Consider the following 25,951-nt stretch of genomic DNA (forward strand, 5'->3'; position numbering starts at 1 on the left):
AGACATGGTGGCACATGCCTCTACTCCAGAGGTGGAAGCAGAAGAATCAAGAATTCCAGGTTGGGTCTGAAGACAGTTCAGTGGAGGACCTGAGCTTGGTCCCCCGTGTCAGTGGCTCACCCGGCCTAGAACTCTAGGTCCAGAGGATGTGATGTCCTCTTGCACTCTGAGGGGACTGCATTCGCAGGCACTCTCGTGTGCATGGACACAATTTAAAAAGAGTTTAAGGTCACCCTTAGCTACACAGTCAGTTTAAGGTCAGTAAGAATTTTTTTAAAAATGAAAATAAAAACCTCTCTGCTCTCCAACCATGACATCCTACTACAAAGGCACTAGTAGTTGAATACCACCCATACACAGACATCAGTAGTTGAATACCATCCAATAGGCCACCATTCATTCCTGTCTGTTTACCAGAGCTCTCTGCAGCCACATGCCAACAGTCCAATGTGCCTAATCTGAGATGGCTTTTCACCAGGTCTATCCACTCTCGGGGTCATGCATGGTGCTCTATCTAGTCTCCCTGTTCATCGCCTCTCAGGGTCGCCTTCAGGACTCTCACAGTCCCACCCCACGTGGAGAGGAGGGCTCAGGCTGTGTTCTCTCTCAAGTCTCACTCCCCAGAAGACAGTCCTCCTGCCACCAACCCAAACGCTATAGCCACTGCCCTCTGTGCCCTTTAAGTCTTAACAGCTTCCATAAAGGTTCTCAAACTACAAGGGACTGCCAACTCCCTAAGATCCCACTGGACTCCATTTAGTATCGTATGGGTCAAAACTTAGTGCATCATTTCAACTGATTCTTCAACCAGATTGAAACCTCCATAGAGAAACAATTCTTTTTCTCTAGTTTTTACATCTCCCTTAGGGGTGGTAGCTGTCACCAAAAGACTACTCAGACTCTCAGCCGCCATTTCCATCTCCAGACAGTTCTGAAATTTAGAGCCTGCTCCCCTCTCACTTCCTTCTCTCGCCAACTCCTGCTCCCAACTCCTGCTCCCGTCACCTGTTTCTCCTCCCCTCTGTCCCCTCCTCCCCCCTCTATCACCTCTCTGTCAGTCATCTCCTCCTCCATAGCTACCTTCTCTAGCATTCCTTAACACACAGCCAGCAGAATATATTCTGCTCTCCCAGACCTTGCTTTCAAGAGTTTATGGACATATTCACATCAAAACCATCCTACTTAACTAAGCTCTGAGGCCAGGTGGTGGTGGTAGCACATGCCTTTAATCCCAGCACTTGGGAGGCAGAGGCAGGCGGATCTCTGTGAGTTCGAGGCCAGCCTGGTCTACAGAGTAAGTTCCAGGACAGGTTCCAAAGCTACATAGAGAAACCCTATCTCAAAAACCAAAAAATAAAGAAATAATAATAAAAAAATAAAAAGAATAAAGCTCTGAGATTTCCCACCATAAATTTGGAACCCCTGTGTACTTAGGGCTTCTTTAGTGTCTTTCAATGGTTATATCCAAAGAAGTCAAAGAGAGGGGAGACAAGGAGGAAGTAGAGAAAATTATGCCAAAATACTCAGATAGAAAAGCACAAAGGAATGGCTGGTTCCTCTTGGGCTCCCATCTAATCTAGGCCCTTTCCAGGTGCTTCCAACTGAGGTCCTCCATGTGCTTTACTATGTCTCTCAACTTAATTGTGAGCCAGCATTTTTATTTTATGTACCAGGTGAGGTCTATGACAGTCCTCAGTACACCACCCCAATCTTCCAGCAACCTTACAGGCGCAAAGAGAAACCCTGTCTTGAAAAACCAAAAAACCAGCAAACAAGCTGAGGAGCAGACACAAGCTCAGGCCTGGGCGGCCTAGCACCCTGTGCACAGCTTCTCACTTGTCTACTATCTGTTTACTGACAAGAACCGCTTTGTCTCAATTCCTTTCAATAAATATGTACTGTCTTTGTAATGAAAAAAAAAAAAAAAAAAAAAAAACCCCGAACAGGGCCTGGCAGTGCGCTCCTGTAATCCTCGCACTCAGGGGCGAGTGTGAAGGCAGCCTGAACAACTTAACAAACAAGGAAGGAGGGAAAGGTGGAGAGAGGGAAATATGTTGTTGTGGTCTTTTAAAGAACATGCTTGATAGTTCAGTAAATAATGTGATGATTACTTATTGGGGGGTGAGGGGAGGTAATGGAGGGGGAGCTTTCTATGATAAGCCAGAATAAAAAGTCCCAGAGATTAAAAAATTGTCACAAATGAACCATAAGAAGAAAAGGAAAACATACAAGTCACTTCAGCTCACTTCACTCACTATTAGGGTGGTGATCAATAGGCAAAAACATTAAGGGTAGCCCAAAGATAAAGACAAGAAGTTACTGAAAGGGTTGCGGGGAATCAGATAAGCATGTTTCAATGTATGCCTTCCAGGCAAAGAAACACACAAAACATAGTGATGCTTTCCACCAATGAGTCAGTGGAGAATAGCTGGTGGTTATCAGAAGCCAAGGTCACATACCTTTCTGAAATACAGATAGACAAACAGAGGCTGTCCTGACCTGCAACTCCACTTCCAAAAAGTCAGAATGATGAATGGGAAGAAAATGACCTGCAAGAACGTTCGCACTAAAACACTTAGGACAGGTGGCGACATTCAGCGCACCCTGGGCCGCGCAGGCAGCAGGTATGACAGGTGCCTTTATGCTGTGTAAATGGAGGTCATCTGTGATGAAAGCCTTAGTTAGCCTCTCCCATCTTTGACTTGGAATATATTCCTAGAAAATGAAATTGCTGTGTGATTAAAGACCTAGACACAAGATGTAAATGCCTCAGCGTTCTTTCTACAATATATACAACAAAACACTCAAGAAGTAAAGTATGGCTAAATGTAAAATATGATGTTACTTATATGGACATCAGGCTGCAAACTTTTCAATGATTTCAAATAAGATGGAAACATGTTACGATGATATATTAGTGAATAACATTCAAAACCATGTACCTGGGTAGAAAAAGACACATAAACAAAACACCAACTTCTATATTACAAAGTTATACAGTTTTTCATTCTTCATATTTTTTTTCCTGTCTCTCTCTAAGATCCCAGCACTTGAGGGGCAGAGCCAGGCAGATCTCTGTGAGTTTGAGGTCAGCCTGGTCTATAGAGCGAGATCCAGGGCGGCCAGACTTAAGACCCTGTGTCAAAAAATATTTAAAAAAAAAATGTTTTTTTTGAAAATGCTATGTGAACCAGGCTTGCCCCAAACTTGTGACAATCCTCCTGCCTCTGCCTTTACCTCCTGAACAGTGGAATTACAGACTACTTATGGCTGGCTTTTTTGCCAAGCATATTTCTGAATCGAGAGAAGTGTGGGAACAGTTTAATAAGGTCTCCAGGCACATCTTCCTAGCGCATTTTCTGGAAGAGTCAAGCTGTGGTGTGACAGAGGCGGAACTGGTCTTCCTCGGGCTTCCATTTCTCAGGACTGCAGGACCTTTCCTTTGTTCTGTGGCCTGAGTAACTAACTGGTAGCATTAGCACCCTGGGCCTCCCTCCCAGTGAGATGCAGAACTGAAGCAAAAGCTGGCTGGCCAGTTTGTAAAGCAGCCTGTGACTACTGAGAACAGAGTTCTACCCTTGTTTTACGGCTGCCACCTTCTGATTCCCGGTCCTTCACAATGCCTCTCCTTCCCGACTCACAAGCTCTGGGCACTTTCTGTTTTTGAGGCAGAGTCTACGTAACCCAGGCTAGCCTCAAACTCCTGATGACCCTGGGATCAAGCCAGGGGCCACCGCACCCTGCTTAGTCCCTTTTGAACTCCTAAAAGGAAAAGGCTAGAGCAACCACCCTCAAAGACCCTCAGGACTCTAGGACTTCACTGACCTACAAGCATCTTGCCCAGGAAATGCCCGGATGCTCATGTGCTTTTTATTGGAAGGACAAACACCACTGTGTCAGGCCAAGGCTTTGAGGCTCCTGACCTCCGCTCCATGCCCTGTGCATGGCACTTACCTTTAAGCACCCCTCCCCCAGCCCAGCCCACCTCCATTTTCCAGAGAGCCCATTAACAACAACTTTGGGGCCTTATCAACAGTTCATTCAAAGCCACAGTGCTTTTAGTAGTTTACAACTAAGAAATAAAGGAAGTCACAATGGGAGGAGTCAGTCAAGACTGGGAGAAAACCCAAGACACAAAATGCTATCAGCTGGATTTCTGCAGAGGAAATCCAATAGAGATAAAGACAAAGCAAACCCTTTGATCTCAAACCGTGTGAGAATGAGTGTCCTTAACTGAGCACAGGCACTGGAGGGGCTGGGATTACAGCTATTGTCATCAGTGTGGCAAGGAAATACAACTATTTATGAAAAGCCCATCACCTTGAATTTGGTCTTGGGCCGCCGACGCTCCCACCAGTCCCTGCCCACCCCCAACAAAGTGGAGGCTGAAAGGCGGCGTCTGTGTCCTCAGCATGGTGTGGGGAGTTGTGTGATCTGTGAGGAGAGCCACACTGAAGGAGGTCATTAACCCGGCAAAGGCTGGCAAAGGGATGAAAACCGCCAATAAGAAACCGCTGGTGGAATCGGGAATACTCTGAGGCCTTAGGAGTCAGGCAGACAAGTGAAGCTGGCCAGTAAGGACAGCAAAACGCAGTCCGTCAACACCTGGGCCATTCACGGTCATCAATATGTAGCACAGACCCTACAATATTTTCCTCACAAGAAGACAAAAGTAGTGATTTTTTAACACGAACTCTCCCTATTTCTAAACGTTTCTAAGTTGGGCAAGCCTTCTCTGATTTAAGCAAACACCAGTGTGCAGCCTGTGTGAAAGCGAAGAAGAACATGGCGACTGTCATGTTCCCCACATGTGGGATTTCTCTACATCTACGTAGTCCAAAGTGGTGACACTCGGAGGAGACGAAACCACAGCTAAGGAAACCCCTTCAGGACTGAGTCTACCAGCTGGGATGGTGACATCCTGTAAGGCTTCAGAGGGGACACTTTAAGGACCCTACCACTTACTACCAGCCAGGTCTCCCAGGCTCTCAGTCTTCTCTGCTACATAGCCCCTCCTCACCCCACCCCCACCCAGCAATCTGTTAACATCTGGCCTCTAATCTATCAGTAACTTGTCTTTTAAATTGGTTTTTATGTGTTTGAGTGTTTTGCCTGAAAGTATGTATGTGCACCACATACATGCCCGGTGCTTGTGGCGGTCCGAAGAGGGCATCAGATCCCCTGAAACTGGAGTTACAGAGGGCTGAGAGCCAGCATGTGGGTGCTGAGAACCAAGCCCAGGTCCGATGCAAGAGCAACAAGTACTCTTGGCTGAGCCATCTCTCCAGCCCCTCGGTGACTTCAGAGAATAAATTCTTAAGCTGGTGGCAGCAGTGGTGGTGGTGGCATTGGTGACAGTGGCGCATGCCCTTAACCCCAGCACTCGGGAGGCAGAGGCAGATGGATCTACAGAATGAGTTCCAGGACAGCCAGGGTTAAAAATAAATTCTTTTTTTTTCTTTTAATGATTTTTACTTATTTTTATTGTATGTGCATTGGTGTTTTGCCTGTATGTACATCTGTGTGAGGGTCTCGGATCCCCTGGAACTAGAGTTACAGACAATTGTGAGCTGTGATGTGGATAATGGGAACTGAACCTGGGTCCTCCGGAAGAGCAGCCAGTACTCTTAACAGCTGAGCCCTTTCTCCAGCCCCCAAAGAATAAATTCTAAGCCGGGCGGTGGTGGTGCATGCCTGTAATCCCGGCACTTGGGAGGCAGAGCCAGGCGGATCTCTGTGAGTTTGAGGCCAGCCTGGTCTACAGAGTGAGTTCTAGGAAAGGCACAAAGCTACACAGAGAAACCCTGTCTCAAAAAACCAAAATAAATAAATAAATAAATAAATTCTATGGAAGAAAAAAACCCCACAAAGATGGCAAAGAACTTATACAGCAATTAAAGACACTATTATAATCCACCATCACATTGTACTTATACTTTTTAATTTATTTTTTAAACATTTACTATTTATTAGTGTGTGTGTGTGTGTGTGTGTGTGTGTGTGTGTGTATCTGTGTGTGCACACGTGGGTGCCTACGTATGTGCCCAAGGAGGCAACAGGGGTGTTGGCTGCCTGAACCTGGAGATCCAGGCAGTTGTGAGCTGCCTGATGTGGGTGCTAGAATCGAACTTCAGGCCCTCTACAAAACAATGTGCTCTTAAACATGGAACCATTTCTCCAGACCCATGAGTTTACATATTTTAACTGTCTTGTTACATATGCTGAGGGCATATTCCCAACCTATTTCTATTTTATATTCCTCCCTCGGGATATGTAATATTTCCATTGAAAGGGAAAATATTTAAAAGGTGTTGAAAACACTTAAAATGATGACATGTAAGATAATGGGGTAACAGGGTAAAGCGTCCACAAAACAACCGTCAGGGTGTAAATCATTAACATCATGGCCTATCTAGGTACTGGGCCAGCCAAACGGAAGAACATACAAAAGCCATAGTAAGCTAGTCAGCGGTGATGGTTTAAGGCAGGCACAGGAGCTTACTAGACCGCCTGCTCTCCCACACATTACTGCAAACACAGCTGTGCTCACTGGCCGATGGATCCATGCAGGTATTAATTACTGGATACATTAGATTCTGCTCTATATTATGTAGGTCTCCTTCTTCAATAGACTCTACCATCCTCCTTTCTATGGCTCCATCCCTGGGACTTTAATGGGTCATGTGGATGCCTCTGAGCAATACTCTGCACCACACATTATGGCCTATGTAGAGAAACATGATACTAAATGAGTTTCTGCATCCCTCTGTACTTCAAGGTTACAGGTTTGTGTGTTTGCTTTTGTTTTTTAGATCCTGCTTCTCCTTTTATTTTATTTTATTTTATTTTATTATTTTGGTTTTTCGAGACAGGGTTTCTCGGTGTAACTTTGCGCCTTTCCTGGAACTCGCTTTGGAGACCAGGCTGGCCTTGAACTCACAGAGATCCGACTACCTCTGCCTCCCGAGTGCTGGGATTAAAGGCATGCGCCACCAACGCCCAGCTATAGATCCTGCTTCTCTTATACAAGACTCCTAAAAGACTAACACGTGAAAGGAACATATGACTGGTTCAGGCAGGAGAGGACCATGATCAAAGGTGAGCTGACCTCTGTCCTTAAGTTCTCCATTTATCTGCCCACGATTTGCTACTTCATGGAACCTACATGCCAGCTGCCTCGTTTACTACAGATTTTCAAAGGAAACAGATACCAACAGTAAACAAAAATAAATAAAATATATATTGGTTTGCTTGGGTTGTTTTGTTTTGTTTTTGACACAGGTAGACCAGGTTGGCCTGGTAGCTAAGGATGACCTGCGGGCTCCTGATGCTCCTGACCACCCAGCAAGAGCTTACTTCACACTTACCCCAAACTTTCTCAACTAAACTTAGTTCTCCAGCAAAGATTAGTGGGTAACTTCTGAAGGTTTAATTAAAGGTCCTTGCTTCTCAGCCCTTGTTTCTCTGCACTCTACACAAAGAAAGTTACAGCCTCCTCAAGGCTACATCCTAGGAGACGCTCTTACATCTAATCCCTGATTCTTCTTTTTTTTTTTTTTCTGGTTTTTTGAGACAGGGTTTCTCTGTAGCTTTGGAGCCTGTCCTGGACTAGCTCTATAGACCAGGCTGGCCTCAAACTCACAGAGATCCACCTGCCTCTGCTTCCTGAGTGCTGGGATTACAGGCGTGAGCCACCACCGCCTGGCCCAACAATACCTTTAACCCCTCCACAGAGTCGCCACCAAAGCCAGAGCTGTAGCTCAATGGTACACTGCTTCCCACTATGACATGTGTGTCACCCTGAGTTCTGTAAGTAAAAAACAAATTTAGTCACTTTTCAGGTGACAAGAACAGCTTCGCTCCTTGACTTTCTTGACCACGAGGCTAGAGCTCACAACCTATATTGGTCTGGGACTCATTCCTAGTGAGCCTCTTGTCTTAGCCTTCCCAGTGTTCAGATTATAGGTGCAAACCACCACACCCTAACCTAGCACCTTCACACAGCACAGCCTTTTCCAGCCAGCACACTTTCTTCTCAAAGTTTCTAGCAGACTTTGGACCTTCCCTTCTCCTTGAACCCGTTTTTTCCTCCTATCTGGTCACTGAGTCTTTTCACTCAAAGGCAAAAACTCTCTGACCTAGTCACTAAGAGATCCCAACATACACCAAATATTTAATAATGGGTTTTCTTCTAGAAAAATGAGGGGGTGAGAATGAAGACAGACAGACAGACAGACACACACACACACACACACACACCCACAAACTGTTAGTTCTACCCCTCACCTCTGGTGACCAAACACTCGTCTCAAGGATTCTGAAGATGCAAGGTCTGAGCGCCATGGCTCCAGCCTGCAATCCCAACACCACAGAGGCTGAAGCAACGGGCTCCACCAAGAACTCCGGGCCATCCTGGGCTACCGTGTCACCCTGTCCCAAACAACCAAACAAAACAAACCCCCGCACAATTCTGAAGCTCCACAATTGGAAGTCTCCAGAAAGCAAATTCGCTAACTTCAACGCTCAGGCTCCCCACAGGCAAGGGGCAGGAAATTCTCACAGGAAAGGGTATGTTTAACACACCAAATGAGAGCTTAAAGAAAGTGGCTTTTCTTTCATCACAAATTATTTCAAAGTCCTCCACTGGAGTAAGTTGCTGAGAAAGCCTCGTTTCACTCAAGGTTATCAATCCCCCAGGGGGAACCACCCTCCAGATTCTACAGGGTTATCGTCATCGGGCCAGAGGGGAAGACTAACTGTTAAGCAATAGTCAGGAAACTCCGTGGTTGGAACATTGGATGGATGGATGGACGGACGGACGGACGGACGGGCAGGAGATGAGGGGGAATCAAGGAGACCAGCGTTGAAACGCCAGACTCTCCAAACCGAAAGACAAAGTGAAAAGAAGCAACACCGCAGCCACCTCTTAAATCACACATCGCGTTGCCTCCTCCCCCAAAAGCACAGGACCTGATAAAGGCCTTGCGAATTTAAAGAGCAACCATCCGGGCTGGGAGGAGCTGACACCCACTGAGTTTCAATGGGCTGAGGGCCATATCAACAGGGGGCTAAGCAGCGGGCTCGCTGTGGGGCTAGGGAAAGCACCCGGCGCTGCCCGGCTCATCTCGGAGGCTCTGATCTGGAAGCAGTCGCCTACAGAGCAGTCACCCCATTCGGGGCGCACAGACCTGCATCCCTCAGCCCTGTGCTGCGGCACACCCAGGCCCCCGGGCGGACACAGAGCACAGCAGGCACCTGGACCCCTGGCAGGAAGTGGCCACCTGGAGAGAAGAGCCCGATGGACAGCAGCGCGCAGCTGTGCCGGGAGAGCCAGCCAGATGTGGGAATGAGCACGGGGAGGTGGGGGCTGCGCTTCCACCGGAGATGCTCCCGAGGGTCGCTAGTGCCCGGCCCCAGCGGAGCGAGGCCCCCGGGGCGCGGGGCAGGCAGGCCTACTCGGCTGTGCCGCCACAACAGCTCCCGGGCACAGCCACTCTCGCTCCTGCCCGCCACGGCCGCGCGCTCCAGGCTGCCGGGTCCTTCCCGCCGGCCCTTCCTGCCCTGCCCGGGGCCTCAGGCTCCCACGCCACCCAGACTCTTACCAGCTTCCAGTTAGGGACGAGCCACCGCCGTCCCCTGCACAAAACTCCGCTTCCCACAAGCCGCTCCGGCTGCGGGCTGCGCGCTGCGCGCCTCCCAGGCCGCGCCGGATCCTCCGCTCCCCCTGCCGGCCGGCGGCCATTTCCGACCGGCAGCGGCGGAACTTGCCGAAGACCAGGGACGGAAATGGCCGAACCTGCGTTTGCCGAGGAGAAAAGAATGCAGAGGTGTTCGTGACTTTCCGGAGGCACCCGGAGGTGGAGACGGAGGAGGTGATGGGCTCTGCCCTCCCGGGTCCTAGGCGCAGGCTGAGTTGAGTGCGGGTGACTGTTTGAAGGGCCAAGCATGTGGGCTTGAGGAGCGGCCCCACTAATCCGGGTAACTCCTCAGCCCAAAAATAAACCCATGCCCGCGCTAGCTATGACCCACAGTTCTGAAACACTTTTAAATATTTAGCTGCAAATAAAGGGCAGGGCTGATGCTTAGGAAACAAAAATAAACAAAAACCCGGGCTTTGCAAAAACAACAGGTTGATCTATTGAGAACTGAAGACTAAAAAGAATGTCTTTTAAATACTTTAAAGCCAGTCCCTGTAATTTGGGAATTGGCAAGACCCCCTCACAGACCCAAAAGAGATGGAGGATGAGGATAGCAATCCTAAAAGCAGCTCGGGGTCACCAGAACTAATTTAGAAAATAGTTTTAAATATTTTTACTTTTTTTTTTTTTTTTTGGTGGTGGGGGTGGGTGTTGAGACAGGGTTCCTCTGGGTACCCCTGTCTGTCTTGGAACTCACTCTGTAGACCAGGCTGGCCTCGAACTCACAGAGATCCACCTGCCTCTGCCTCCCAAGTGCTCGGATTAAGGGCATGTACCACCACTGCCCGGTTTAAAATTGTCTTTTAAAATTCACAGTTGCAATATAATCTAAAATCAGACTTCTTCAACATACTTATTTTAATCCTCCGAAACAAAGCTATTATTACCCCAGGCCTTCCTCAGTGGAGCCCAGACACACCCAGCCAGGTTGGCTCACAGCCATCCCTGTGCTTGGGTGGTCTGTTCCTTTAAGGAGAACTGCACCCCGGAGATAGTTTCACAGCTGCTGACCCTTCCACCTGGCCCTCTTGGGAGAGCAGTGCCCACTGCTCAGAGCAGGGAAGAGAAAACAGGATTCCACTCCCACGCTGGAAGGTTTGAGTTAACCATTCTTTTTCCAAAACAACTTTTAAAAACTCCAGCAACTTTATTTTCTGGAATCCTTTCCTCATCCTCCTGGTCTCTCCATGCGTCTCCAAGTCAGGTTCGGCTCTTTCCCGTGTGCCCTATTTTACTTTTCTGTCACGGTGATAAAACACCACCACCAAAAGCAACTCAGGGAGGAGAGGGTTTATGAGCTTATACATCCCAATCATCTTTTCCTTCCTGTCACTGAGAGGAACTAAAGCAGAAACGTAGAAGCAGGGCAGGACCCTGCGAGGTAGAAACTGAAGCAGAGGCCATGGAGGATTGCTCTTTACTGGCTTGCCCCCCATGGCTGGCTCAGTGTGCTTTTTTTTTATACAATTACAGACCACCTGCCCAAGGGTGGCACCGCCCACAATGGGCTGGGCCCTCTAACATCAATCATTAATCAAGAAACCCCCCCCCCCACTGGCCAGTAAGACAGGAGTTTCTCCCCCCCCCTTCCCTTTCTCCCCCTTTCCACCTCTCTTCTCCTCCCCTCCTTCCCCCTGTCCCTCTCTCTCCACTCGGGGGAGAGCATTTTGAGAAAGGCTCTCTCTCTACATAGCCATGACTGTTCTAGAAGTCACTGACCTGAAATTCAGAGATCTGCCTGCTTCTGCTGAGATTAAAGGCGTGGGTCACCACACCCACACCTGAGGTTCCCTCTTCTCAGAGGACTCTAGCTTACTTCGTTAAAAAACAAACAAACAACAACAACAAAAAAAACCCACTAGCAAATGCACCAACCTTCTTCCTTTCCTTGCTGAGGATATGTTTCTCTCTTCTCTCTTATGGTTGAGAACAGGAGGCAGAAACTGCCTAGGCAGTTGTGGGGGGAGGGGAGTGGTGACCAGCTCCTTTCTTGGCTAAGGCTGGAAATGCCCTTGGCAATGTCCTTAACTTTGTCCTTGCCAGGGGCCAAAGATGCCACAAGTGCCTAAGCCTAGTGTCTCTGGTTTTACCATGGCCTGAAGCTGAAGATGCCAGGAAGGGGGTCTCTGTTTCTCTCCCCACCAAAAGAGTACCCTTTCCTGGAAACCATATTGAGGCTGTGACCCAAACCGTAAGGATCTTGACACTTGTAATGAAAACTGGACTGACCAGCTCTTCCTCCATCCACCAAAGCCCCATTAAGTCCCAGGGAAGCTCGTTGGAACCCCACTCCATCTTCAGGACCCCTCCCACTGCCCTGGAACTCAGCCTTCTTTTGCTCCCTTCAGCCACCTATAATTACTCCCACCCACCCACCCCACTCCACCCCCCCCCAAAAAACTAACCCTCTGTGGTCCATGATTTTTATTCTTTGAATTTGAGAGACAAGAATTGGAATGTCTCTGGCTTGCAGGTAACTTTTGGTTTTTTTTTGTTTTTTTGAGACAGGGTTTCTCTGTGTAGCTTTGGTGCCTGCCTTGGATCTCGCTCTTGTAGGCTGGAACTCACAGAGATCTGCCTGGCTCTGCCTCCCAAGTGCTGGGATTAAAGGTGTGTGCCACCACCACCCTGGGCTGAAGGTGACTTCTAATGGCCACTGGGCTTTCAGGACCCTAACCTCTTAAGCTAAGCACAACAGAGCTAAGAAAGGCTCCACTGCCATCAAAGATGGCCAAGATATTCCTGTATCACTGTTTTCTTTGTCACTGACACCAGCCTCTTCCTTTTCCTAGAAACAAACATACACATCCAAAAGCCTCACGACCACTGCTGAAATGACGTATCAAAATATAACTTCTTCCCATTTGTTGAGGAAAATCGGGGAAGCAGGAGCAAATTTTATAAAGGGAAGAACTGAAAATGGGGAAAGCTTTGTCCACTTGGAAGTTCCTTTAACAGTTCATCTACGTGGCTTCCTTCCAGAGATCTGTATCGGCAGCAGGCAGGAAGAGCCCAGTGTGCCATGGGACAGGATAGGAGACAAGGTCAGAATTTCCAGGGGTTGGTTCATCTCCATATTGGCAAGAGCCAACTTGCAGATACCAGCTGCCTGGAGGACTTAGTCATCCTGTGGATTTGAATACATAACACATCGCTGTTTCTCACTTTGACTTCCTTGATTGTAACTGTACCTAAGCTTTAGGGAGAAAAAAAAAAAGATTCACCTGAAACTTATTGGACATGAGGCTTGGCGGCTGCTCCCAGCACCTCTCATCCTCAAGAGTCAGTAAGCCCGCTCTTCTGCTCCTCCTCCTCTTCCCTCCTCTCCAACAACCCATCAGTCTCCTGCCCCAGCTCCTGCTCCTTCTGAAAGGTGTGCCATACCAGCCATGTGACTCTGGCTTTTCCTAACACCTCTTTTCTTGCCGCTTTAAGTGGTTGCTTGAATATCAGTGGCACCGGCAACAGTTTCCTCGCTGCAGGACTCCGCTCCTTGTTTGGCGGTGGTGCCCTAGATTCCTCCACAGCCACAACATCCCGTGAATGCATATTTTATGAATACTTAATTGCCAGGCAGTGGGTTACACCCTTTCCATGCCTGCTGACTCTCTCTCTCTCTCTCTTTTTTTAAGTCTGGCTAGGAGATACCACTCTATGGAGAGGAAGTGAAACTTCAGGAAGTTCCAGGAAGCAGGTGCTTGGGGCCATAGAGTACAGGGCACAGCCCAGACTCCAAGCTGTCCTAACTCTGAACCCCACTTTCTTGACCAGAACAATCTAGTTTATGTCACCACGATATTAAATTTACCATTTCCCACCGTGAATTTATCTCTATCCCTTCCTCCTTGCTCTCCCAGAATGTCCTAGTTTATAGAGACTTTACCTCCATCTTTCCTAAGATAGAAACCACAAAACAGACATAATCTTCAACATCTCTTTATACCTACATTCAGTCAATCTCTAAGACCTAAAGCCTTGTGTGGTCATTTGAATGTAATCGGCCCCCACAATCTCTTAGGGAGAGGCACTATTAGGGGGTGTGGCTTTGTTGGGGTGGGTATGGCCTTACTGGAGGAAGTGTGTCACTGTGGGGGCGGGCTTTGAGGTTTCCTATGCTCAATATACTAACCAGTGCCTCAGTCAACTTCCTGTAGCCTTCAAGATATAGGACTCTCAGCTACTCTTCCGGCCCCATGTCTGTCTGCATGCTGCCATGCTCCCCACCATAATGATAATGGACTAAAACCTCTGAAACTATACACAAACCACCCCAATTAAATGTTTTCCTTATAAGAGTTGCCATGTTCATGGTGTCTCTTCACAGCGATAGACCCTAACCAAGACCACCACCATCTTTTGAAATCCTAATACCTTTCCTGGATTAAGTCCCCTTTATTCCTCATTACCAAAATTTCTGGCTCAAAAAACTTTATCATAATCACAGTGTAGTCTTTCTTCTAGAAAGGAGCTGAAGTTACAATGCACACAACAAAGCTACCCTTCATTGGCCTCACCATGGACGGAGCTGTTACAACACATATTGTCTCTACTTTACATTATGGAACTTATTCAGAAATAGGTTTACACTGTGATTTAACAACCACGTAAAGAGATCCCTGTCTGTCCTAAGGGATTAGGATAGGAAATTAGGAGTCAGGGAAAAGAGGATTGATCCATTATGCCTCTGGTCCCCAACAGTGATCCAGAAGACTAATGTGATTGCTTCCATTTGGATCATATGTCCACCCCTAGACCAACTCAACTTAGCCTACACAACAGACCACCGCAGACTGACCTATAAATAGAACTTATGTTCAAAGGACAGAGACAAGTTGAATAGGTGAGCACCTATCAGAGTTACCTAGTGTTGACAACACGGCTGTGCCCTCACACCACGACAGTCACCTGAAGAAGAGAAGAGGCCCAGAGAAAGTCAAACAGTGTTCTCATAGGAGGAGTATCAGTTCAACTACACGTGATGAAGAGAATTCAACACATAATCCGTAAGCTCCTGGTGGGAAACAGTCAACATTAACAAGTACAAGTTCAACAGAAGTTCACAGTGTCACTATAAAAGAATGGCATATATTTTTAATCCCAGCACTCGGGAGGCAGAGGCAGGCAGATCTCTGAGTTCAAGGTCAGCCTGGTCTACAGAGTGAGTTCCAGGACAGCCAGGGCTACACAGAAAAAAAAAAAAAAAAAAAACCTGTCTTGGCAAAAAAAAAGAATAGACAAAAGGGCTTACAGGGCTGGGGAGGCAGCTCAGTGGATAGAGCGCTTGGCTAGCACATATAGAGCATGTGGTGATGCAGGACTGTAATCTCAAAATGGAGAGGTGGAGGCAGGAGGATCTACAGTTAAAGGGCTTTCTCGGCTATAACCTGGGATATATGATTCCTTGTTTAAAAAAAAAAAAAAAAGATTTAACAAAATAGAAAACTTACACAAATGACCGGCAGCAGAGGACCAGCTAAAAGCATGGCGTAGTCGCACAGAATATGAGTAAGGCTGTGCAGCTCTGCATCAGACACCGCTGTGAATTCTGTGCTTCACATAATGCTCAGGAAAAGGAACTGGGGCTGGAGAGGTGGCTCAGCGGTACAAGCACTGGCTGCTCTTGAAGAGGACCTGGGTTCAGCTCCTGGTACCCACATGGCGAGTCACAACCATCCCTATGTAACTCCAGTTCCAGAGGAACCCCCCCCCCACACTCTCCCAACCTCCACAGGTACAGGCAAGCACACAGCACACAAACACATCTGCAGGTCAAGCATTCAAATGCATACAATAAAAATCTACTTTTCAAGGCAGAGTCAGGCAGATCTCTGTGAGTTCGAGGCCAGCCTGGTCTACAGAGCGAGATCCAGGAAAGGCACAAAGCTACGCAAAGAAACCCTGTCTCGAGAAACCAAAAAAAAAAAAAAAAAAAAAAAATCCAGACACAAAATAAGGATATAGTCCATAATTCCCAAATTTGAAGTATAAGAACATACAAAAGCTAATCCGATAGTTCCGAGTGGAGAGGGGTGTAGGCATGCAGCTACAGGTTTATGTTTTTAGGTTACCCTCTGAACATAGATGTGTTGTTCAATTTGTCAAAATTCATCCAGATGCCTTTTTTTTTTTTGGTTTTTCGAGACAGGGTTTCTCTGTGTAGCTTTGTGCCTTTCCTGGAACTCACTTGGTAGCCCAGGCTGGCCTTGAACTCACAGAGATCTGCCTGCCTCTGCCTCCCGAGTGCTGGGATTAAAGGCATGCGCCACCACCGCCCGGCATCCAGGTGCCCTTTTATTAACATATATCATCCTTTTAATATATAATTGGGGTACTGCCATGTGGTTACTCCAGAGCTGCCAATTGCCAGCCTGTTTCAGAAGTCCTGAGAGAAGGCCGACATACCGCACAACCTTATCCCATCTGGCTTGCAAAGGTGGCAGCAGCATGCTGGGAGGCAGTCACATGACAAGGCCCGCTCAACTAATGTTTTACATAGACTTGGGGGTGTTTCTAGACACATACAGGGTGGTACACCAAAAAATCTGCTCCACAGAAAGCAAAATAGAGCCAACACTGGAAGGAAGTAGACACCACCAGGAGAGATGGAGGAAACAGCCTGCGAGGCCAGCACTGAGTTCTGAGATTTTCCACCTGCCCCAGCTGGCCTGGGGGCTGGATGCAATTGCTTGAGTTATTACCAAGAAAACCTTCAAGTCATCTGCATTAACACGAAGAGCCTTCTGTTCCTGGCAACCAAGCACACCTCACCTGACATCATTAATACTCTGAAATAACTGAGTGGTGGTTACATGCTGACACGTCTCTGAGCGCTTGTCAGGAATCATCTCATTTAATACTTGAGCAACACAGCACAGTCAGCATCGTGATTATTCCTACCTCCCAGATGAGGAAACGGAGGCCCAGAGGGGTTAACTTACTTGTTCAAACCTTATAACCTGGGAAGTGGTAGCGCCAGGTGTGAGACTCAGGCAGCCCGACCCAAAGCCTGACATCTTAGCATGAAGAAGAACACTAAGGACAGCAAGGCAAGCTGTGGCCTGCATCTGTGGATTGGACTAAGTCCTCTGGCTTATTAAGTGAGTTCAAGTGCAGAAACTTTAAGAAAGGCTGGCTGGCTGGCGAAGTCGGTAAGCATCTCTTTCCTTCACAGGGGTTGACAGTTGGAGTTAGAGAAACAGGAAAAGCTATACGGCACAACTATATGAAACAAAACTGGATGCCGGAGGGATGCATCTCACAAAGGACCTAGGTTCACTTCCCAGCACCCACATGTCAGCTCACAGCCATCCATCCGTACTTCCAGTTATAAGAGATCCAATGCCTCTTCTGACCTCCCTGGGAGCAGGCACATGATGCATATCCACACATGCAGACAAAACACTCATACACATAATAAAACCTAAAACATTATTTTTAAGCCACACACACACACACACACACACACACACAAACAACAACAACAACAACTGTGTTCTTTCACCAAGAAAAGTATTTATAGGTTTCATCAAACATGTTCCCTCAGGGAGGAAGTCCCTGCTGGTGACTTATTCTTCCCAACTGGTGACTACCCAAGGGAAACCTGGATGTCAGTCCAATGGATGAGAAATTAATATCAGAATGCCTCAAGTTTTAGGGAAGGAGGCACCCATAGTCACTTCCCACAAGGACAGCTGCCAGACCCACAAGCCACTCAGCAAAGATGCCATTGGTGACCTCACCAACCTTCTAAAAGGGAGATTCAGGAGCTGTCGGTGAGTTTTAGTGAGACAAGCTCTTGTTCTATCTGTAATATTCAGATTTAAAAAAAATGCTGAAAACCGCCGTTGAAGATCTTTTCTATATATAAGTGACTGGGCAATGTTGTGGCTTATAATTAGAACAATGCATGACAATTTCTAGATTATGGCTCAAGGTCACTCTTCCCATTCCCCGACTGTCAGAGCCAAAAGAGAGAAAGGTTGGTCCCCAGGCTCTATGGGCAGCGCTCAGTCCACAGCTAAATGGCTCATTTTCAAAGTCCTGGCTTTGATGTTACCTTTTAAGAGTGGCTGGCTTTTGTCTGCCAAAATTGGCGGAGCATTTGGGGTGGTGAACAGATAATTTATGGCAAGAACACCAAGTTAACATCAGCTTCAAGCCAAAGCACATTTCATTGTTTAAAGAAAAAAACAAACCCATTTGTAGATTGGGGTGGGGCGCGGCTAGTAAAACACTTTGCCAAGGGAAGTAGGAGGCCCTGGGTTTGGTCCTCAACACTGCAAAACACACACACACACACACACACACACACACACACACACACACACACACTAAAAAATGCTATTTTGTTAAGTTGTTAACACCATGTCACCATGTCATAGCATTGCCTTATGGCTGTGAAAACATAAATAGCTGTTCTAGGTTCCTTCCAGGAACCTTAGCCTAATTCAATCCTTATCTGCATTAAGACAGCTAACCTGAGCTGGACAAATAGTCCTAATACTGGAGCTCAACATGTAGCTCAGTGGTAGAGGGCTTGCCTAACATGGGCAAGATCCTAAGTTTCATTCTCAGCACCTCAAAAAAGTAAAAAATTCCCATTAGCAAGGGTCAATAGTATATATATATATTTTTTTTTTTTTTAATTTTTTGGTTTTTCGAGACAGGATTTCTCTGCGTAGCTTTGTGCCTTTCCTGGATCTCGCTCCATAGACCAGGCTGGCCTCGAACTCACAGAGATCCGCCTGCCTCTGCCTCCCAAGTGCTGGGATTAAAGGCGTGTGCCACTGACAGGAATTCTGTCTGATGATACAAAGCTCCCCACCCCACCCCCACAGCAAACATGAAGACACTAAAAACTCATCCTAAATTACATCATTGAATAGCAAAGATGGTCAGACAAAACACACCACAACACCCTCCGTTTGAGGGACTTAATGTAATGATAGCCATAACCAGAGAAAAGCAGTAAAATTAGGCAGGGTGGTGGCTGCGTTCCAGAGTCACATTTGTATGCAGTTCTAAGCCTGTGCTTACACCAGGAAGTCACCCACAGATTGAAAAAGTCAACTGCTGATACCTTTCACCTACAAACATCTGTGGAAAAGGCCTTCCAGTTGGCAAAATGTCACAGAGGTTTTGTTTTTAATTGAAAAAAAAATTTTTTTCATAACATATATTCTGATCACACTTTTTCCCTGCCCCAACTCTTCCCAGATCCTACCCACCCACCCAACTGCACATCCTTTCTCTCTCTTTAAAACACAAGCAAATGACAAAAACAAAGCAAAAATGCACACAATGTGAGCGTGAGCACACACAGAGAGAAAACAAAATATACAGGCAGGCAAGACCAATAAGACAAAACATGCCCAAAGAAAGCAATTTGAGACCAAGTCTACAAAGACACCCTTGGGTTCATTTTGTGTTGGCTATCTATTGCCAGGCATGGGGTCTGCCCTGAAGAGAGGTTAATATACCCCGTGAGACTCCATTGAAGAAAATTAATTTTTCCTTTGCAAGCGAGTATCATTTGCACATAGGTTCTTGAGATGGAACCCCACCTGGCTTGAACCTCTGAGGGTCCTATGCATGCTACTATACAGTCCCTGTGAATTCATATTTGCATGAGTCCTGCTGTGTTTGGAGGGTACCAGTTCCTGGGAGTCCTCCATCCGCTCTGGCTCTTACAATTTTTCTCCCCCCTCTTCTAAATAGCTCCCTGAGCCCTGAGGGGAAGGGTTAGTGAAGATATCCCATTTAGGACTGAGTGCTCCAACACGGAGGTTCTTAAGGAACATCGATGAAGCTGGACCTGGAGATTCTTGCCTATATTCCCAGCACTTGGGAATAAAAGGAAAGAGGATCAGAAAGTCAAAGCTAGCCCCAGCTACCTAGCAAGTTTGAGGCCAGTCTAGAACACAAAACACCTTGTTTTTAACAAACACATACATACATACATACATACACATATATGTATGTATATATATATATATATATATAGAGAGAGAGAGAGAGAGAGAGAGTGTTATTATTTATGGGTATATTTGTGTGTGTGTCTGTGTGAGCATATGCCTCATGTGTGAAGATGGCCATTGAGGCCAGAAGAAGAGGGCATGGGATCCCTGGAGTTGGAGCCATAGGTGGTTGTGAGCCACCTGATATGGGTACTGGAAATTGAACTCAAGTCCTCTGCAAGAGCATAAAGTACTCATAACCACTGAGCATCTCTCCAGCCACATCAATGTTTTTCTTAACCAATGTGGCTAGAAAATCAAAGTTCAATGCACAACTTCCAAAAGTACTCACACTGCACACTATCAAAAGATGAGTTGTTTGTTAACATCTGGAGCTTCTATATGGGGTAAAAAAACCAATCGTTTCTACCAACCAGAATTCCAAAAAGAAAAAAAACCAATGTGTAGGTATTAAACTAGTTCATAAAGGCTTGCAGCAAGATTCTTTTGGAGAAAGTTTCCATTTTCATTAATATCACTAACATTAATTCTCAATCTCAGTAGTGGGAACATGACTATGTAGAAGCCAAGTAACTACTCTCAGAACAAAATAATCCCCATCCCTCCCCCAACCCAAGGCACCAGCCAGAAATATGGTCACAGTTTCATGGTACATCTGAACCATATGTGACCGTATTTCTACAAATTCACCACTTTGAGGAACAAAAATACAACTATCCGAAGTTCATCTCTTATGGAGAATGTTCACTCATAGACATGCGTAATTACATCATGTCTATGCATGATTACATCATATTAAGAGACGTTTATCCCTAAGGTGATGAGGTGACCACTCATAAACAGAACACTTGACAGAAATGACACACCAAAAAATACATCAGAAATACATCAACTTCACGTGACATATAAAGTACATATGGAAATTCTGTGAAAAGCCATTATGCATGTGTGTTGTTCCTATATATTATATATGGATGATGATTATGATGATGATTCGTGTTGTCAATTTGACAGAATCACCTGGAAAATGGGCTCCTGGACATGCCTGCGGAGGGTTATCTTGATTGGGTTTGTGGTTGTGGGAAGACTCATCTTAAGGTGAGCAGGACAATGTCTCGAGTAGGGGATCCTAGACTGTTGTGAGTGGAGAGAGAGGGCTGAGCAGAGGTGTGCAAGCATTCACTGCTCCCGGTTCCTGACTGTGGCTACAACGTGACGAGCTGCTTCCCACTCCTGCAGCCTTGACCTCTCCGCCAAGATGGACTGAACCTTGAACTGTGAGCTGAAAGGAGTCCTTTCACCATGAAGTTGCTTTTATCAGAATTTTCTCACAATAACAGAAAAGAAACTAAGACTACAGGTAAATATGCTGAAACAGTGATGTATCATTTGCATTTCACATTTAGTTAGTGGATCCAGGTCAGGGGCATATGCTTATTGCTATCTCTGTGTGCCAATCATCTCAAGGCTTTATTTGTTTCTTGACTTACATTACGATTCTCAGTCATCTCAAAAGCTACTGAGTAGTTCCCAATGACAGTTTGTGGACCAGCACAGGCTGAAGTCTAAGATAGGATGCAGTTTTCTTTTTCTTTCCTTCCTTCTTTCTTTTTTTTTTTCTTTCTTTTTTTTTTTTTAGTTTTATTTTGTTTTTGTTTTTGTTGTTGTTGTTTTTGTTTTTTAGTTTTATTTTGTTTTTTTTTTTTGAGACAGGGTTTCTCTGTGTAGTCCTGGCTCTCCTGGATCTCACTCTGTAGACCAGGCTGCCCTCAAACTCAGAGAGCCACCTACCTCTGCTTCCTGAGTGCTGGGACTAAAGGTGGGCACCACCACCGCCAAGTGTGTGAAGTTTTCATCACTCACAGATACATGAGAATGCATGTTAGTATGGCTTTTCTTTTAAGTTTTTATTTTATGTGTATGATTATTTGTCTGCATGTACCTAGGTGGTGTACCACATGTGTGCAGTGTCGAAGGAGACCAGAAGAGGGCACCAGATCCCCTGGAACTGAAGTTACAGATAGATGGTTGTGAGCTGCCATGTGGATTCTGGGAACTGAATCTGAGTCCTCTGCAAGAGCAGCAAGTGCTCCTAACCAATGAGCCATTGCCTTAGTCCCTTTATTAATAGGTTTTAAATAAAGCGAAGCCTATCTGATTATCCTTAAGAGGGTGTCTTTCCTTCCAAGATTGTGTCCTTTTGATTTTAATGTCAAAATGTGCTTTTATGAAGTGACATTGCTGGTAGATGGCAACATTCTTACTTTGGTACTCACCACCCAGTTTTTAACATACTAATCCATAGTCTAGGTGTATGGTCACTACTAGTCTGCTCAATTATTCTCTCCTTGGCCTTTTAAGGTATGCAGCAGCATGTGCACACACACATATACACACATACATACACACACACACACACACACACACACACACACACACACGCATGTGCGTCTGTGCATGCATGCAATGGCATATATCGCTGAAAATAATACTTTGTTAGCTAGACTTTTTTTTTGTTTTTTGTTTTTGTTTTTTGTTTTGTTTTGTCTTTCTTTTTTGGTTTATTGAGACAGGCTTTCTCTGTGTAACAATGCTGGCTGTCCTAGAACTTGCTCTGTAGACCAGACTGGCCTCAAACTCACAGAGATCCACCTACCTCTGCCTCCAGAGTGTAGGATTAAAGGCAATGCACCACCACTGCCCATCTAGACTTCTTTTAGCCTTCAGGGACCACTTCAGGTTGATTGTTCTCCCTTGTACCACCCAGTTTCATGAAAACTCACCATCAGGGGCTGGCATGATAGCTCAGCAGGTAAAGGCATCTTGCCCAAGCCCGATGACTTGAGTTCAATCTCCAGGACACACATAGTAGAAGGAGATAGCCAACTCCTACAAGTTGTCCTCTACACACACACACACACACACACACACACACACACACACACACACACACACAGTGGTTCATGGACTCAACATATATACAAAATCTAAAATGTTTAAAATAAAAAAGTTAATAAAAGACCTTACCATGAGGTCAAAAGCATGCCATGGAGAGACCCTTGTGGAAAGGAACCAACACAAGTCCAGCCTCTGTAGATGCTGCCTCACCAGAGACCCAAACCACACCATTCCTGAATCCCTAACCTTTCAAAACTGTGAGATAATAAACACAGCGTTTTAAACCACCCCATTTGGGATCATTTGTTAGGGGGCAATGGGTAATGAATGTAACGCCTTTATCCCCAGCATCACTGTCAGAAGCTTCTAGCATGTTCTGTGCCTGTGGTGGTGGGGAAGGGGGAATCCACAGGGTTCGTTTCCACTACCCAGGCTTCAGTTTGCCTAATCCAGCTCCTCTGCCATCCGTTGCTCCTTCAATTTCTTCTGTTGACCATTGTGCTCAGTAAATGAAGTCCTCCATCTCCAGAAGCAAATCAGTTCCACAAATCTGTAGGGTTTGTGAGAGGAATTGGTCTGTGTAAATATGTCATTTTTGTGAAGTTTTGGAAATCTTCCTGTTTATTTCGGTTGACTGGCTCTCTGACCCAGCTGTGACATCATCACCTGCCCATGACCAGCTCCACAGAGGAACAAACCTCATGTTTCACCAGGAAAATAGAAGGCAGCAGATGTGATCTCTTTTAAATACCATCCCTCCCACCTTTACAGTTACGTATTAGTACTAGAATCAAAAACAATAATATACAGTCAGCGCCAGGGTTCCTCTGAGGGATGCAAAGATGTCTGTGTAGGGAACTACCTAAGTATGGCATTCAGTATGGATGGAGAGACCATAGCTTAGAACAAACCATGAAACAGAGATGGCTAAAAAGATCGAACTAGAAAGGGTCCAAGATGCTGGGCGATGGTGGCGCACACCTTTAATCCCAGCACTCAGGAGGCAGAGCCAGGCGGATCTATGTGAGTTCAAGGCCAGCCTGGGCTACCAAGTGAGTTCCAGGAAAGGCGCAAAGCTACACAGAGAAACCCTGTCTCAAAAACAAAACAAAACAAAACAAAAAGGTCCAAGAATATGGATTCTGAGCCCAGCAGTGGTGGTACGCACCTTTAATCCCAGCACTCGGGAGGCAGAGCCAGGAGGATCTCTGTGAGTTCAAGGACAGTCTGGTCCTTAGAGTGAGTTTCAGGACAGACTCTAAAGCTACACAGAGAAACTCTGTCTTGGGTGCGGGGGGAGAATATGGATTCTGGAGCTAAGTGAGATGAGGCTCACATAACATTGGCAGAGAGGCTGGGGCTTGGGCAAAGAGCCCCAGGGATGGCTATTTAAAATGGCAACATCTATTTTTGGACTTCAAGTTATTTATGTTGCTAAGGATATAAAATTGCCCAAGCCTTCATTAATATCTGTCACAAGTGCAAATGCTGTGTGTGTGAGGAACTGGGGAGAAAATCAAGAGAAAAGGGGATGGGAGGCGAGATAGTTTAGAGCACTGACTGTTCTTGCAGAGTGCCCCGGTTCGATTTCCCAGCACCCACGTGGTGGCTTGCAACCATCTGTAACTCCAAGGGACCCAGTGTCCTATTCTGGCTTCTGTGAGCACGAGGCACATGTGTAGTATGCAGATACGCATGCAAGCAAAACACCCACACACCCATACCCACCCACCCACCCCACACACACATACATACATAACATCAGTAGTTTTTAAAATTTAAGAGAAAGGGATGGGAGATGAGTTGAAAACTGGGTCACTGTGGAGCCAAGGAATAAAAGCATCCATATGCTGGGTATGGTGGGACATGCATATAACCCTAGCTGTTGGAAGACAGAGGCTGGAGGATCTCTGTGAGTCTGAGGCCTGCCTGTGCTACAAGGCAAATCCCAGAAAAGGCTTCGCTATCCTTGCAGCCAAGGGTGTCTTCAGGGTCATTCTCCTGCCTCAGCCTCCCACGTGCTGGAGCTACAGGTGTGAGTCACCATGCCCAGCCTCCCACTTCCTTTGAGCCACCCCCTCATTTTTCCCTGGATGGGTAAACGTAACTATGATGTCAGCAGTCAAACATGTCTTTTCTGGACTCTTCCTCCAAGCTCTTGGGCCACACTACCCACTAAGTATCTGGTCCTGTTTTGCACAAATCCAGTTGTTCAAGTCAAGTTTTGTGGAGATCATGAACAAAATCCTTCTCTCTACCTGGCCAGGTCTTTTTCCCTTCTCTAGGTACCACAGCCCCGGTTAACACTGTCACAACCCAGCCAGTAGCCCAAGGTGGAAACATAGGCTATTACTTTCCTGCAGCCTTCATCCACCATGTCCAACTGGCAATTGGAGCCTGATAACGAAGCTTCTAGAATCTAATCCTACTGCTTCTTAACCCCACTGGATTTCAGAGTGGGTCTGCATCTTAAGGGCTTCATAAACTTCCTATGACTGTTCCTGGCCAAGTAACCCACTTGTATTGCTTTGGGGGGGTTTTGTGATAACAAATATGCAAACTGGTCACACACAGTAGGAAATAAAAAATGTCCCCCTGGATCTCGCTTTTCCTAGTCTCTGCCAGCTGGCAAGCCGAGATTTCTACGTATGTGGCTCATCTTACCCTTCCTCTTCAGAACCACCCTAGAGTTAATTTTTCTTGAAAATAAGAGGTAATGACATCCCCTTTGCATAAAGCCTTTTGTTTTCTCCTTGGTTTTGATTTCTTGGCATCTTGTTTCGTTTTGATTCTTCCACACCACCCCCCACCCCCAGTCTGACTTAGTACAGACTGGCCTCAAACTCACTCTTCACCAGAGGATGGCCGTCAAAGCCTGATCCTCCCGCCTCCACCTCCCAAGGGCTGGGGTCACAGCATACATCACACCTGCCTGGACTTTTGCCCAGGGCATTAAGTCCCAGTTCTTAAGCATGATAAGCGGTGAGTGCTACTGCCCTTCCCTCTTCCTAAGTCTAGTTGGTCCAAACCGTGAGCTCCCCACAGGCCACTTCCTGTCCACACTGGCTTCCTGTCTACACATGCTGACCCTCGGGTGGTCACTTCCTGGCCCACAGCATCGGTTCCAAAATTGTTACTTAAGGGTAACACACATTCTCTCAACTGTTCAAAACATAAAAGCTCAAAGAGGAGGACACGGGGAAGGGGAGAGCATGGGGGATGAGGGAGAGAGGGGGATGGGTGAGAGGAGGGGGGATAGAGGGAGGAGGGGGATGAGGGAGAGAGGGGGATGAGGGAGAGAGGGGGATGAGGGGGGAGGAGGGGGATGAGGGAGAGGGGAGATGAGGGAGAGAGGGGAATGAGGGGGATGAGGGGGAT

At 46.5% G+C, this 25,951-nt stretch overlaps 1 protein-coding gene across 2 annotated transcripts in view; it reads right to left on the bottom strand.

Moving 5' to 3' along the window:
- The window catches only part of Extl3 (exostosin like glycosyltransferase 3), a 92,947-nt gene that overhangs the window by 33,100 nt on the left and 33,896 nt on the right, over nt 1-25,951 (bottom strand). The window contains exon 1 of one of the 2 annotated variants that reach the window (XM_036199167.1): nt 9,603-9,887. The exons of the other annotated variant lie outside the window; for it this stretch is intronic. The gene's annotated coding sequence lies outside the window, so the exon portion shown is untranslated. Of the gene's footprint in view, nt 1-9,602; nt 9,888-25,951 lie in introns of those variants that run through there. 2 annotated transcript variants of the gene reach the window in all.

This window comes from Onychomys torridus, chromosome 9 (assembly GCF_903995425.1).
Source record: "Onychomys torridus chromosome 9, mOncTor1.1, whole genome shotgun sequence".
In the NCBI taxonomy this organism is placed as follows: domain Eukaryota; kingdom Metazoa; phylum Chordata; class Mammalia; order Rodentia; family Cricetidae; genus Onychomys; species Onychomys torridus.